The sequence below is a fragment of the Dryobates pubescens genome, chromosome 30, assembly GCF_014839835.1.
Source record: "Dryobates pubescens isolate bDryPub1 chromosome 30, bDryPub1.pri, whole genome shotgun sequence".
Taxonomy (NCBI): Eukaryota; Metazoa; Chordata; class Aves; order Piciformes; family Picidae; genus Dryobates; species Dryobates pubescens.
In genome coordinates, this window is record NC_071641.1 from 3,505,644 (window position 1) to 3,522,590 (window position 16,947).

The 16,947-nt window shown below is 45.7% G+C and overlaps 1 protein-coding gene across 2 annotated transcripts in view; it reads right to left on the reverse strand.

The window, feature by feature from the left end:
• The window catches only part of CTBP2 (C-terminal binding protein 2), a 148,068-nt gene that overhangs the window by 13,380 nt on the left and 117,741 nt on the right, over positions 1-16,947 (reverse strand). The gene's annotated exons all lie outside the window — the stretch shown is intronic.

The following is a 16,947-nucleotide window of genomic DNA, read 5'->3' on the forward strand; positions in this document are numbered from 1 at the left end:
GAGGCTTGCTCCCAAGACTGGGATGGACAACTCCATTTGTCCTTGGGAATTTATGGAGGTTGATCCCCACTGTGCCCATCCTCACCAAAACAGGACCCACTTCAAGCAAGCCACCTAAGCCAGAGCTGCTGGCCTCTTCAACCATTTTATTTTAGCATCTCAGGAGTGAAATGAAACCCAAGACAGCAATAAATTTTTCCCTGCCTGCAGAAGGGTTGGGATTTCATCTCACAGATACACACTGGCACTTGATCTGTTTTTTTAAGGAATGACTTTACCATTTTGACTACCTTGGAAACAAAAGCTTAAACAGACATCCACTAAGAAAACAGGACTACTAGAAAATCCCAGAAAGAGCAGGACACCCAGGACCTCCTAAGCAGGCAGGTTTATATTCTGTTATATTACCAACTCCCAAAAGGCTTCAAGCTGAGAATGGAGAAGCTCAGCTTACTCTGTAAAAACCAAACCTGCTCTGTCACCACAGGACGCTCTAGGATGTGTAGTTTGAGTTGGTGTGAAGGACCAACATATATCAGATTAAAAGACTGCAGACCTCACTCCACCATGGCAGTGAGCACACTCACTGTGTCATAGGATTGTTTGGGTTAGAAAGGCCCTTTAAAGGGTTAGAAAGGCCCTTTAAAGGTCCAAGCCTCCTACAGTGAGCAGGGACATCTTTAACTAGATGAGGTTGCTCAGAGCCTTCTCCAGCCTGACACTGAAAATTTCTAGGGATGAGGTTTCTACTAGGACACTGTTCTTCCCACCCTTACAGACACCTCACCATGGATTGCCTCTTTGAAACCACTGATATTCAGGGCTCTGTTCAGCTGTACTGCATTTTTCTCATTTCATAACAACGTGTTCTCCAGACAGAGGTGAGGAGAGGAACAATCACCACCAAGGGCCATGGAAGCCTGATTTTTATATCCTATTTATTGCTCTGCTGAGGATTAACTGGTTCATTTTTAGACAAATCACTTCACCACTCAGTAAAGACACTTACTACATTAGGACTGTACAAAATATCCCAGTTATCTTCTTTGGAGGTTTCTAGGTAAGTGTAGGTGGGGGAGAGCAGGTGATCTGTGCACAAAGTGGTGTTTTATTTCTGTTGCCATACCATGGGATGGCCAGGCCTGGAAGCTTTGTGTTTGAACCTTCACATCCCTACACAAGCAGTCTTAGATAAGCTCCTCTCCTTACCACAAGAACCTTCCAGAGCTACCAACCAACATCTGCTTTGCCTTTAAGCACAGCAGTTGTGCAATCCTTTTATAGAGGAGCTAGCAGATACTACATCTGGATGAGAGCATTCTCTGCTGCATCACATCACAGGTACCTCACAGTGAGCTAGACAAGCATGGTACTTGGCTGAGGAACTCTGTGGAGGTGTTTATGAAGGAACAAACATCTCACATAGAGTATTACAGGACAAATGCTACTGTCTGTGGCACTGTTTGAGTAAGCTGGACTGAAGCTAAAAGCTGGAGGCTCCTTCACTGGTCTTCTGTGGTGCTGTGCTCTCCTTTCCCCAGTGTTTCCTGCAGCTCTGCTCAAGTGGTAACCATTAGTGATGATTATAGTGGATGCATCTGGTCATGTAGATTCTGGGGAGACAGATATGACCCGACAGCCAAGGGCTCATCTGAGCAATGTGCCCACCTAACCACAGGGCTGGGCAACTTGGAAGAAACGAACTTCTGTGCTTGGTACGTAAATATGACTGTGAGTCAGTTATCTCACTCCAGACCTACTGGACAGCCCAGGGCCTGTTAAGCTGCACACCAAGATCTCCCCTGGAGCAGGGATGCATCTCAAGGTTACTCCTCAAGGCCAAGACACTCCTTGCCACAACAGATTCTCAGTAAGCAATTAATAGCAGGCTAAACTTCAAAATCTTAGCTGAGTAATAGAAAGGATTGGTTGCACGTATATAATCCTTTAGACTTAAGTAGTTGACCCAGTCTGTGACTGGGAGTGGATCCAGCTGCACCTTCTCCTCTCTGAGGAGTTTAGAAAGCAAAGGGGTCAATTTCAGACCTCATGACCCAACTGCCTCCCTAATAGTTTTGTCTGGTCCTGTCCTCTAGGCAGTAAATAATCAAGTGTACCTTGTCATGGAATCTTGTTAAATCACTGTCACCTTTATTATCAAAGTTCATTAAATTGCTGCTTTATATCAATAAACATCTTGCTACATTTATGAGGGAATTGTGTCACTCCACCTGTGACACCCTCATGCACAGGGCTGGGTACCACTCCAGCCCTCTGGACGGTGGTCAACACCAAGAATCATGTCACTGCAGCCCCACACACCAGGAAAACGGCAGTGAGGGAAAGAAACTAACTACAGGAGCAACACACTGATTTAATTAGTTGTTTTTTTTAAAGGGAAAATTAATTATAAGTGCCTTTTTGTCCAGATTGCTGCTGGGTAAAGTGTTATCAAGATCTCCAGCAGCTGATGTGTATGTGACAGACATAGGTGCTGTGGGCCAGAGCGATGCCAGCACCGAGAACATCGCCCTGGGGAGGGATCTACACTGCTGCGTACAAAATGTGGGGTAGCACCGAGTTACTTCTCTTGTACATGGGGAAAAAAATAACTCTGTGGTTAAGCAGGCAGGCTTAAGGGAGTGGGTGTAATGGTTCTCTGTTACAGTTTCATTGAATCTGCATTTAGAAATGAAGAACTAAGCAAGCTGGCAGACCTGGCTGGAGATTTTCAGCATTACACGCGAATGTTTTTAGAGCAGGTCCTTCTCTCTGTCCTTCCTACCGAGGTCTCCATTAGCATGTACTGGAAGTAATAGATGATGGTTGCATGCATTTCATCCAGATGGAAGTGCAACTGTGTCAGTAGGCAGGGTAGAGTGCCGAGACGATTCGGATAACCGAAAGAAGCTTGCCGTAAGCAGATAAGCAAGAATAAAAACATGCACAAATCTCAGAGGGCTTACACAATCCCTTTGTCAAGCACCATCCTGCAGCTAGATTATTTTCTCAGGTTAACGAGCAAGTGAATGATAACACTGACTTAAATGCTTACCAACATGCAAGCTCTCCAAGGCTTAGAGCATCACCCAGCAGCCTTACACCACAATTGTAAATAAAAAGGAATCTGATGCAGGACCAAGGTGGCCGTGGTGGTCCCATCCCCACTCCATAAATCTTTATGCCTCTGCCTAGGCAAATTGATTTTTGGTGCCTGCCAAGGACTAGGGCAGTCCTTAGGCAGAGCAGCAGGCACACAGAGGCTGGTGGTGGCTCTCTGTGAAGTCCCATGGAAGATGAAACCAAGGGTTATCTGAAACTTTGACATTTAATCTGAGCCCCCAAATAACGGTTTTATTATGCTGCCATTCCATAAGCTTCTTTCAAAGTCAAACCAAACACAGCCTTTTTTTTTTTTTTAACCAGCATCTGTGTCTTTGCTCAGGATTAGGGATGTAATTGTGCATGATGACACAGGCTTCTTAGGCACTGTCACCCTTGCCTGCACACAAAAGTGCAGTCGTCAAGGCTGAATGGTGGCTGGAGACCCCGAGGTAGGCAGAGGAATGCCACGCACTTCTGCTTCAATGAGGGAATTTACTCCAGCTTGACAAGGCAAGTTTTGAAGCAAATCAGTACGACATGAAGTGCATAATGTATGGAAATTACCTTTTAATAAAACCAGTGGCAGGTTTGCAACTTCAGCCATGGTATATTTTCCTCACCTGCCTCTCTGGGTGCCTCTCCACCACCCTGCATCTATTCTTCACCGTCCTGGTTCCTACCTCCTGCATAAACACAATCAAACCAAAATCATTGGGCTGGCAAAGCCGAGCTAAACTTAACCTGCTTGTCTTTTTTACCCAAGCTCATACACAGTACGTTTATTCTGCGTGCGACTGCTTCATTAAGAACAAGGTATGCCATGGATCAGAAAGTAATTAAACAGCTAGGCACTCCCCCCCTAAATTCTGATCAAACATCACAGCCGTTAACCCTTTCGTTCTGCAAGAACCACCAGAGTCTCTCCACCAAGGTCTACAACATTGTTTCAAACAAGACCCATGCATGGACACCTCAGCAAGCCAGGGTGGCGAGGGCAGGAGCCAGCAGAGCAGTTCTCCTTGGGGCTGGGGTGGGATCAGCTCTCGTCCCAGCAGTGCCGGCAGGAGCCACCCGAGCAGCTCTCTCTGGGGCTGGGGTGTGATCAGCTCTCCCTCCCTGCAGCCTCCCAAATTCGTTGGCTTCCCTGCCATCTGAAGCTGATTTTGCCGATCAACCCCCAGCCGCTCTGGCAAAGTTGTGGCAAGTATTGTTCAAGATGTATTTTTATATTTTTTAGGCGTTTTCAGCTGCCCGCGGATGCTCGCCAGCACTGCAGGGAGAGAAGGGAGGGTTTATGGGAAAAAAAGGGGGGAAAAAAAAAGAAGAAAAAAAAGAAGGGGAAAAAAGAGAGAGCCAGAGAAGAAAAAAAAAAAAGGAAAGGTTTTGCAGTCACACTGAGAACTCAAAACTCCACCCCGGCTCACAGGCAGCGCCGCTTGTTGCACGCAGCCCCGCGTATAAAGTGCTTTTGTTTCATTTTTAATACACAAAGCCTGCTTGTCCTCTCCTGCCGCTCCTCCCCTTTGCCACCCACTTGTATCCGATCCCAATGGCACCCCTGCCAAGAGAATTAGGGAGTGCTCCCTGCTAAATGGCAGCCTTTGTGTGACCGCAAGACGGCTGGTACTATCTCACAGAAACAAAAGCAGAAGCCATTTGCCTAATTCTTATTAATCTCAGTTGCCTACGCCACGCAGCATTAAAAAAAAGAGAGAGAGAGAGAAAATAGTAATAATAAAAAAGGCTTTAAACATGGTCACTTGCAGTATATAAAAGTGCATCAAGAAGCAATCCTGACACTCGCCTGAATTACCCCTTCGCAACAAAGTAGCTACAGTTTTACAGTCAACTACACACTTTATTAAACAAACAGAAAAGAAACAGGAAATTTCCCCTTGCCTGGAAAATGTTGCCTCCACATTCTTCTTCTTATTAAAAACCACACATGGCAGTGGAGGAGGAGGGAGGGAGGAGGAAGGGGGGGAACCCACACACGATAAAATACTACCACTTTTTCAGTGCGTTGCCTCTCCTTTCGTCTACGAGGGGTATCTTCAAACAAGCAATCCCGCGGCCCACAGCTGCAACATCTCAAGACAAATGTCTCTTTGAACACGGAGGGAAAAGAAAAGGCTTTTGTCCTGAGCCACGGAAGAATAATCTGAAATTGCGAGAGGAGTTACAGTCACCTCTGCGCGGCTCCCAACTCTTCAGAGCACTCCCTCCAGACTTTGCCGAAGCTTTTAACTAATCGTAGTTCTTTCCCAGCCCTTGAATAAAATCATGTGAGTGCCAGCCAAAAAATCTTATGCTATGCACACTAAAGGGTTTGTATATGTCACAGTTGCTTTTCCCCCTTCCACTCCCCTCCTCCTATTGACTTGCACATACGGCGGGTTGATTTTTTTTCCCCGAGTTGTCTCGAATGGATTTAATCTGTGCCACGCTGCGTTTTGTGTTTGTTTGGTGGTTTTTTGTGTGTGTGGCTTTTTCTTTTCTTTTCTTTTTTTTTTTTTTAACTCAGAAATGAAACATGCCTTTCCATGCAGAGAGTATTGAACCAGGCTCCAGGAACAGGCTGATAGCCTTTAGCAGCACCAGGAAAACAAAAAGCACTGGGGAAAGCAAGGCTGCGCTGATCTCATCTAGCACCCAGCAAACAAGGGCCAAATTCTTTCTTGATGTGTAAATCAACTGGTTTTCAGGATCAGAAAGGACATGTACTAGCACAAGACATCTTCTTGGAGATGCCCAGTTTGTCCCAAATAGGTAACAGCAGCCCTATATCATTGTCATCATGACAGGACAAGAGGCAGTGGTTTTAAACTAGAGCATGATGGATTTAATTTAGACATTAGGAAGAAGTTCTTTACTATTAGGGTGGTGAGGCACTGGAATAGGTTGTCCAGAGAAGCTGTGGATGCTTCATCCCTGGAAGTGTTTAAAACCAGGCTGGATGAGGTTTTGAGGAACCTGGTCTAGTGGGAGGTGTTCCTGCCCATGGCAGGGGGTTTGGAACTAGATGATCTTTAAGGTCCCTTCTGACTCAAGCCCCTCTGTGACTCTGTGATGATTCTATGATCCCAATCCCCCTCCCTGCAAAGTGTGGAGGGAGGTTCAGAACTGTGCAATGCCCTGTTGTCCAGAGCACATGGCAGCACATGGCTTAGAGCATTTTTTTTTCCTCTTCTCTCATCTTTCCGGTCACCATCCTCACTGCCAGTGGCAGCAACAGCCAGAGACAACCCTTATCCATGAAATAATCTGCATCTCACTCTCATTTAGTACCTTTAGTACTAAACCATCTTACTCTTTCTATAGCTAGAGAGTACTGCAGGTTAGTTAACAGAGGGATCTAGGTGGGCTTTGTTCCAACTACTGGATACATCAAACTGATCTTCAGCCATGGAAGCCAAAACTGAACCAGAGCAGTGCTGGTGCACCAGTCCTTCACCTGGGAGAAACCGCTCAGCAGCAAGGTGAGCCTGTGCAGACACGTGTTTCTCCATCACGTTTTATCACCATCCCACTGCTTCAAACAGCATCATCCCTCCCCTCCACAGGCTAGGCAGGCTGAAGCACCCAGAGCTAAGGGAAACATCCAGGAGAAACAGTAAGCAATTCATCAGCACATTTATCTCTGTTGGATGCTTCAGAATGCCCAGGAGAGTCTTGGAAGTGAATGGGGGTGGTTTTGGAAAGCAGTGCAATACTGCAGGACCAAGAAGACCACCCTTTGCTACCACAGCATACTTACAAGTGATGATCTTCCTTTAACTTTTGCTGCTCCTCATAATAAATACATGTAAGAAAAAAACCCATGAGGTAAGACCCAAGCTTTCTCTCCCAGTCAGGGGAAACCAGATAGTTACTGTTATTTGTCTGGAGGCACTGGCTACTGTACAGACAGAAGCCACACAAATGGAACAGCCAGTTTAGAAAGGGATGTCAAATCTTTTTTATAAATAATCATGATGTACTGTTTTTTAAAGCAAAGCATCTTTGACACTGCCAGGATCCTACCAGGAAAAGACTGGGAAATCAGTCTTGTTTGGAGGAGACCTGAGTGTTTGAACCTGTGTCTCTAATGCAGCTGGAGCTGACGGGTTCCATCCTCCCAGCCAGGGCTGCTGTGGGAAGAGGGATGATGGCAAAGTGGGGACGACTTTCAGTCCACTAGGAAAAGCCACAGGTCCACGACAATCCCCTCTGCTCTGGCAAGGGAAATCATGCTTCAGAGAAACTCCTGAGCTCCAGAAATATGGGTAAGGAGGAAGCAAGGCTCGGGAGGGGCAGCGTCCCGGCCGGAAAGCAAAAAACTCGTAACTGCTGTTGGGAAGACCCCGTGCAAACTCCTGACCTCCACAGCATATTTCCTTCTGTCAGCATACAAGAACTGGCTTGTTGCCAGTTCCCTTTTCAGACAGAGTTTCCTTGAAGAATGCATTTTTAAAAATTCATAGGAAATTCCCATATAAAACTATATCCTTATTAGCTGATACCAACATAGCAATTACAGTCCCCAGCTGAACCACAGAAGCACACAGCAACCACAAAGAAATGCTCAAACACAGGGAGTACATTCACAAGGTATTTTCTTACTCTCATTTCAAATCCTGGAGATACACCAGAAACAGATGCACCTCCCTTTGTGTATCCCTGCAGTCCTCAGTACAAGAAGGACCTGGACCTGTTGGAACAAGTCCAGAGGAGGCCACAAAAATCATCCAAGGGCTGGAATACCTCTGCTGTATGGACAGGCTGAGACAGTTGGGGCTGTTCAGCCTGGAGAAGAGAACTGTCCAGGGAGAACTTCCGGTGGCCCTTCAGTACTTAAAGGGGGCTTCTGTGATTCTATGGAAGTCAAGCACGAGCTTAGGAAAACTCCAGAGCACTCCTCTTCTATGAAATAAGCTCTGAACTACATCTAGGAGCACTCTAGGTGCAGCCACAGGTATCTAAACTGGTGTAATACAATATAGCCAAGACCTTAGGGTGAAAATCCTGATGGCCAAACAAGGTGACAGGAAATGGGGGGAGTGCCTGAGGGATGCATTTGCTCCCAGGGCTAGCCAAGCACCTCAATAAGCAGGAATGTTGAGCTGGGGATGGACAGAAAGGATGGCAAGGGCAGGGAGGCAGCAGGAGCTGCCAGGGCATGTGAGAGAGATGGCAGAGCAGATGGAAAAGGTCATCTGGGGTGCTGAGGGATGTACCAAGAAAGCTAAAAGAAGCACCTGGAAGGAAGAAAGAAAGAAAGAAAGAAAGAAAGAAAGAAAAAAAAAGCAGCTTGCTCAGAGGAGCTCACTTTCTTGCATTCAATGAGCATTTTTAAGAGAGAAAAAAAGAGGAAAAATTCATTTGGGGGTGAGGGATTCAGATGGCCTCTCAAACCATCCCACCACCCAGGGCTGACCTTTGGAGCTCCTATTAAAAACAATATGAAGAAGGCAGCAAAACGCCCAATAAATTCTCCTTGAGCGTGCTCCATTACCAAGCCCAGTGCTGCAAAGGCATTATACCCATCGTGCTCAGTGGAAGGATTTCTTGATATTATCCAGAACCCTGAGAAAATGATTTCTCTCCAGTGCTGCCACTTCAGCTGCAGTCTATATTCTTTACATTTCACACAAGTGACGTTCGCCTCTGAGAGACACATTCCAGCCACCCAGCGTCATGCAGGAGGGATGACACCCTGCCCTAGCTCTCCTTTGGGTCCCTCCCTGTCCTCTTTATCCTCTTTTCCCTTCTATCCAAGTGGAAGCAAATGACAGCAGTACAAAATAAATGAGCTGCTTGAGGAAATGGACTGCTTTCCTTGTGTTGGGTTTTTTTAACTGAACGATAAATAAATGGAAGGAGAACGATGCTGATGCTTTACGCACGGGCGCAGGGGAGAGACGCTGGTATTAGCCATCTGGGCAGGAGGCTGCGCAGAGTTCAAATCACCCTGAGGGAGTCAGAGGCTGCAGAGACATTTTGGAAGATGTAAAAATCAAGGCTGAAGATGAGCCTGCTGCCTGACAGTGACAGTGCTGGCATGGGGACAGCCTCAAACGATGCTGCCCGAGACCACCACAAGACCAGCAGTGGGACTGCTGACAGTGTACCAGCGCTGTGGGTGGTTTAATCACAGACAGACAGCTGACAGCCCTATGGTTTAGACTGGAAATTTTCCTCAAATGAAAAAAAGAAAGAGGTGATCCATCAAAGCAAGCACTTGGATCCAGTTTTTGGGAAGCAAGAGGGGTTCAATCACACTCACTGTCTGTGTGCCACCCGCATCTTTTAAATGTGCATTGGCACATTGATAATGAGGGATTCTGAGTGGAAAACAAAGGAAACATCATGTCCTGAGATACTTGTAGGAATTAAATTGTGCTGGTGTTAAGCATAGACATTAGTCCTTCCCATTATGCTGGACAGAAAGTCCTACTGATTTTTTAAGCAAGATATACACAGGGCTTTCTATATGCTGCTCTGATTTGCTGCTGTCATTGCTGAGATCTGCTGGAGCTTTTCTGTAGATAATAGAATTGTTTGGGCAGAAGAGACCTTAAAGCTTACCTAGCCTCAACCCCACTGCCATGAGCAGGGACACCTCCTCCTAGATTGGGTTGCTTAAGGCCTTTGTCTTTGAATACTTCCAGGCTTGGAGCCTCAACAACTTCTCTGGGCAACCTGCTCCAGTGCCTCACCACCCTCATGGGGAGGAATTTCTTCCTAATGTCTAATCTAAATTAAGCTTTTTCCAGTTTGAAGCCATTTCACCTTGTCCTTTCACTCCATGCCTTTGCAGAGTCCCTCTCCTGTAGCCCATTTCAAATACTGGAAGGCTGCTCTAAGGTTTTCCTGGAGCCTTCTCTAGGCTGAAAAATCTCAGCTCTCCCTGAGGAGTGGTTGAGAAGGCATTGGAGGATTTTCTGTCCTGGGTATGACAATGGTTGCTGTTATCTTACAGTACTTCCTGTACAATGATGTTTCTACTGCACTGATGAGCAAGCTGGTGAGGCAGGACCACTTTGCTGGGCTGGAAGCCTGGGAAGCCTTTTGGAAAATAAATCCTCTTCTTCATGTCCACCTGTAGCTGTTGTCATCTCAATTCATTCATTTGCAGTTTGGTTGGAAAAGATCATTAGGATCACTGACACCAACCTTTATATAATCTTACCAAGTCTGATGTTAAACCATGTCCCTTAGCACCAGGAAGGGAGAAAAACTCATCAGTGATCCAGCCCAGGGTTTACTTAATGCTCTTTCCACGAGGGCAATGTGGGTGCTTTCAGCTACATTGCTAAGAGCCTCCCACCAAAGCAGTCTTTGGCTGAGTGCAAAGAGCCAAAAAAGGCTGGCAGCTGCTTTAGTTCCTCTTGCAAATGCTGCAGATGGACTGTGGGATGTGGCAGGAGCTGAGACCACCCAGAGAGCACCCAAAGCCCTGGCCTGGGATGACAGTTTCAATTCTTTAAATCCAGCTGGACATCTCCAGCATCTTCACTCACAGTGATAAAAAGCGCAAAACTTTCGAGCCAGGGGCAGCGAGTGACACTGTGGTGACATGCACCAGCAGCAAGAGAAGAACGTGGGTTTTGCCTGAGCCCTGTGAGACACACCATGTGTACTCCTGGGGGCTCTTCCACAGCTTGAGTGATACTTGCTACCTACTACAGCAAAAAGCACGGTGAGCTCGCTCCAAAACCTACAGGTCTTGTCAAGGCCTTGTCCCTTGTAAGACCTATTAAAATAGCTTTTGGGCACTTGCCAAGCGCACAAGCCCAGCTGGAACCGTCTGTTCAGCGACCCTGTTGCAAGGTCATCCCTTCTGGAGACTGAAACAGCCACTACAAATGCTTCTGCTGAGGACATTGGACCTTTGATAACTTTCTCTCTTAATACCATTGCTCTCAGATCCACACCCCTCTTCCACTGCAAAGATCAAATGAAGGAAACCTCACCGTGGAGAGGAAGCCCAACCACAGCCACGTTTCCAGCTTTTCTGTAGCCCATTCACAGCCTGCACAAGGCTCCTGCTTTTGTTGTCCTAGTTTCCTGCTTCACTTTTTTTCCATTTCTTTCCCTGTCCCAGTCTGTACCCAGAGCCCCCTCTGCTCTCTCATTGCCCTTTGAGGAATTTGAGACCAATTCCACTTTGGGCAGAGAAGATGACAAAATGGAAATATATGAGTGAGAGAATAATCCTGGAAGGTCCTGAGAGGTGCTGAACACCTGCAAATCCCACTCATTTCCCTAAGATAAATACCCTCAATTCCCTGTAGCACAGGATCATAATTGAGAAAAAACCCCACCTAAATACCAACATTTGAAAGCACTTTACTACAACCTACTTGCTATTAAAGTTGATTTACAGCTAATGTTTTACAAGTATAATGTAGGATTTTAACATTAAAAAAACCCACAAACCAACAACCAACAGGGCACACCTTGAATTCTTGTTGACATTTCAAGCAGCCCAGAACCATAAAAACACAGCAAACAAAACTTTGTGCTTGGCAGTGACCACCAAGTCCCACCTGTTCTCCCAGGGTTACCAAATAAAATCTGCACTCCAACTCTGCAGCCCCAGTCATGGCCCCAGCCTGTGCTGGGGAGGCCTCCCCAGTGTGCTTCCCCATGGCAGGGTGCCCATCCTTGGGCTCCCCAGCTCTTGGCGACTCTGCTCTCACCCAAGGAAGTAATGGAGACCCCCAGGAAACCCACCATGGGGGAGGGCAACCCTCCAGTGTGTACATGAGCTTGGCACATATTTCAGTGTGCTATCCTTAACAGAAAGACTTTCCTAGATGGGGCTGATATCCCCTCCAGGCACATTAGCAATTATTTGCCAGGCGAGAAGGCACACTGTCATGGGAGATCAAGGAGATGACTGCACTACACAGCACAGGAAAGATGTACCAGAGAACTGATTTTATCCTTTGGAGAAACATTTTTTGGAGGAAGGCCATTTGCTTGTGGGTCTTCCAGCTACAGAGGGTAAGCAAGCAAAGCAGCTCACAGGGGGCATCATCCTTTGGCCACCCCAGAGCAGCAGCTCTGCCCTGGGCTTGGTCCTGCAGGTAATGGTTGTGCTGGGGGAACAATGAGCTGGCTCTGACTTTCCCCTTGGATTACACTTGCTGAATGTTACAGAACCCCAGTATTCTATGTGGTTTTTACTATGTAATGACTGGTTCTACCTCAGGCAAGATTTACTGGTCATGACTGTATTAAGAAGACAGGGTTCCATATGTGAAGTCCTAGGAAAAGAAACTTAACTACTGCTTCAATCCCTGTTCCTTAACTAATATATTCTAGGATTTTTCATACTGTTGTAAAGCTGCCTTCCCAGATACATCAGTACAACGAGGGAGGATCCCACATGGTGCTTGCAGCCCCTTCCCAGATGAACAGGGTCTGCTGGAAAGTCCAACAGGAATGTGGTGATGTGGAGCCCCGCAGCATCTCCCTCCCTGATGTCTTCTTTCAGAGTCACCTGCAAGGCTGCTCACTCAGCTAGGATCAAAACCAACCCATAACCCCCTCCAGGAAGTCTCAATCTCTTTATCCAACTTCTCTGAAAACACATTTTAGAGATGCCACACAATACAGCCCTTTTTAGCTCTCTGTGCCCTCAAGCCATGCATTAATACAGCAGAGACTAAGCTGGATTGAGGGAATTTTAAATTGGTGTATTGGACAACATAGAAGGCTATAAAAAAATAACACAAAACCCCCAACTGAACAAAAAAAGCACTCCAAAAAGAAGAAAGGAAATACTCAACACAAAATTGAATTGTAAGCTGTAGATTTCACGAGGTCAGGGTGAACCTACTAAATCTCTCACTGGAAATGTTATTAATACGAGCATCTTATCTCCTGTAATGTAGAAAATACACCGATTAATAACAATACACTGATTAATAACAATACACTGATTAATAACAATACACTGATTAATAACAATACACCCATTAGTAAAAGCCTCCAAAATCTTCGAATATTATCACTTAATCATGGTTTCCTTGAGACTGAGGGGGGGGAAAGTGGTGGTCAGGGCAGAGAACTCTGTATTTTAAACTCATCTCTTTGAAATCTTTGACTTTTCACCTTTGTAGAGCCTTACTAGCTGCTCACTGCCACCGTGTACCCAAAGCATCCTGAGGTTGCAAGAGAATATTGTAGGCATTTCAGGAAAAAAAAATGAAGCCTCTCCATAGCTTTACAAAGACTTCTCAGGCTGACAAAAGAGCACACTTTTGGGACTGCAAGAAGAAATTTTGACTCTGTGGATAGAGAGATCAGGTTTCTACAGGTACATTTCAAGCCAGGAAAACATCTTTTGTAGTTCAGGGGTATCAAATCTTTCTTCAAATGTCCAAATCAAATGAAACCAAGTGAATTCATTTTTGTGAGCTGCTGTTTAAATTTGGCTCTTCCAAATACCCATTAAATCTTTAGAAAACTGAAAGAATTTCATTTTTAACGTACTGTGCAACTGGGGAGAGCTCAAAAGAAGCATCTGGTGCCAAAAGGATGTGTGTTTTTCTAACTATACAAGTCAGTCTAATAAAAGAGATTGTCTCTCTCTGCAAACCTTGCCTACCTTCAGTTTTCCTGGTTGAATAAAGATAACAGAAAAAGTTTAATGATTAACTTCCATGTTCTTTGTTTTCCCCCTTTATCAGGCTTTCCCTTGCTGCTAGCATTTCTGCATTGTTCCAGAACACTGGCTGCAGGTCTGAGGGCTGCTTGCACCCACCTACAGGCAGCACCAGGGACCTCAGCCCCAGCCTCTGAAAACCTCTTCCAGATACATCACCACCATGACAGTCTCTGGACCTGAATGTGACTGGAAAACTCCAGAACTCCTCCAAAAAGATTGGAATTATGATTTCTTTTGCTACAGTAGAAGGCAGCTCCAAGTAAGGGCAGGGACAGAAACTGTGATGCCCCTGGCCACCCCACCTCACCTCCCTGGTACTCTCAAGGACCAGTTGGCGAGAGAGTCCAGAGAAGGTGCACAAAAATGATTTGAGGGCTGGAACCTCTCTGCTGTGAGGACAGGCTGAGACAGTTGGGGCTGTTCAGGCTGGAGAAGAGAAAGCTCCATGGAGACCTTATTGTAGTCTTTTGGTACTTAAAGGAGCTGAGAAGAAAGCCAGGGACAGACTTTTTAACAGGGTCTATTGTGACAGGACAAGGGGTTTAAAAAGAGGGAGATTTAGACTAGATAGAAGGAAGACATTTTTAACACTGAGGGTAGCTGGCCCAGGTTGTCCAGAGAAGTGGTAGATGCCCTATCCCTGGAAACATTCCAGGTGGGATTGGGTGGGGCTCCTTGCTCACTGCAGGGGGGGTTGGATCAGATGATGGTTAAAGGTCCCTTCCAACCCAACCCATTCTGTGATTCTAAGATGCTAACATTTTTTCTTATTCCTGACCCTCAAAATGTTGTCATCTGATTAGTGATCATCCACTGCCATACATCTCCCAGGATTTCATTGGACAGTGGACCAAGCAATGCCTACTGAGCATCATCACTAACTTTGATACTACAAGTAGCCATTCACTCTGAGACACCTCACCTGTCATCATGAGTGATTACCTCATGGAGGGTTTCCACACGGGCTTTTCCTGCATGCCCAGAATGGGCCCAAGTCAAGGCCAGGTTAGGATCTCATAACTCTGCAAATCCTGCCCTGGTAACTGATTCAGCTCCACCTCTCCTGCACTCAGTCTGGTCAGCAGCACGCAAGCACCTTCTGGCTTATGGAAACATGTTCAGCTCTGCAATTTATCATCAGAGTTTAAAATAGTATCACTAACCTTTACAAGTAATGATAGACGAAACGTTTTTGTTCAAACAGAGCTATTTAAGACATGACCAGCTAGGAAAAAAAATCTTTGCTAATCTGCTAGATCTTTGAGCAAAAGAAATACTTCCTGGGTTTGGTACTGAAACAAAAATGAACATTGGCAGAGAAAATAAAATTATCTACAAATAGAAATCAACCTTTTCTCCTTGTGAGCCAGAGTAGCCCAAGGGATAACGGCACGATCACGCTTCTGATGTATTTATACAGCACATTTCATCTTCATTAATCTAGATAACACACTGGCAGATCTTTATTTTCCGATTCCAAGAATGATGAGCTAGTCCTGTGCTGCAGCACTTCAACACCCACCCTTTCCCTGACAATGTGAGGCTCACTGGAGGTCCCTGAACACCATCCTGAAGCACCATAGGTACCTCCTTCCTACCCTCCCACGGCACGGGGAAGAGGCTGTAGTGCTGAGGCTTCGGCTTGTCCCAGCATGCCCCAAAGTTCACCACACTCATTTGGTCACAGCATAGGTCGTGAAGTACCTCACCAAAGCGTGAGGCAGAGCCCTGCCCTTGCCTTCCTCAGCTCTCACACAGGGCTTTTCTCATGTGGGGCAACCTCAGCAGTGCAAGAAGAGCAAAAGAGGAATATTAGGATGCTGTGGTATAAAGCACTGCTGCAAGGATCTGTCACCTTCTCTCTGTTTTTTTTGTAATCTGACATTTTGGTCAGTAATCCTCAGATTTAAGGTGCCTTATTTTCTTGCACATGCAAAGAATAGTTAGGCTGCCAATTCCAGCAGCTGCTGGGAGGCATTTCCTACAGACATCCACAGCACATTAGGAGACAAATAAAATCCAAACTGCGGAGAAACTGACTGCTCTCAAAACCATGTTAAACTCTAATGGGCTGAAAATGTCTTCGTTTTTATGTCTCTTCACTATCATTGAGAGAAGAAAGTCAGTGCTGACGCAGATAAGCACAGGCTCCAGGTTGATCTAATAATGTACACTGAGATAGTGAGAAATACTTCAAATTTGCCTACAGTTATAAAACTGTAAAGCACATTGAACGACATCACTGCAGCAACTTATTCTCCTCTAACAGCTTTCTGCATTTTACCAGTTCAATAAAACCCATCACCTACTAACCTAAGAGCTGCAGTTAGGTACCCTATGGTTATTCTCAGTTAATTGATTTATGTGAGTTCTAAAATCGTGCCACAAACCCACCAGAAGAGCGAGGTACAGCAAAATGAACTAACCAGATTTCATTTCTTTCTTGGGAAGGAGGAAGGGGAAGGGTAGAAAATGGAGAGTCTTGCACTGAAGTTTCAGAAACCTGACAAGTTTTCCTGCCTTGCAGTAAAATCCAGTTGGCAAAGATGGATGCTGATGCATCATACCCTGGCCTACGTGTTTATACTCTTGAGTACATCATGCTGATGATCCAAGTGTGCTGTGAAAGCTCCCCGGGATCCTGAGAAAGGCGGCTCCTGCAGCAACAATGCTGTTACACAGTGCTTGTGTCCCAAGGGATCTCAAAGGCTCTCACACATGAGCTGCCACTGACATGAAACCACCCCTGCTGGTTGCAATCACGAGGTATAGGCTATGTGGCAACGAGGTGAGATAAGACATGAAACTCATCAAGAAACCCAGCTAAAGGAACATTTTGCTATCACATAGACAAGTGTGCCTGTGTTTTCATGGCTCACTCCACAAATACCCAAGAGGTAAACTCTACAGTACTCAGTGTAATCTCATCTTCTAATTAGTATCTTTGATAGTACACAGAAAATACCAATATTGGGGAAAAAAATCCACAATGCATGGCCAAATGACTTAAGAATACTTGGAGATCAGAGATGGCTTCATAATTATCCCCAAATAATTTTTCACCTAGTGACATTACTTTCAGCAAGAGTTTTCCTGAATGTCTCCCGGGTAGGTCACCTTCTTTGACCTATACTCCTCTCTACACAAGCAGGCCAATTCTCTGCCCATTTGGTGCCCTGAAA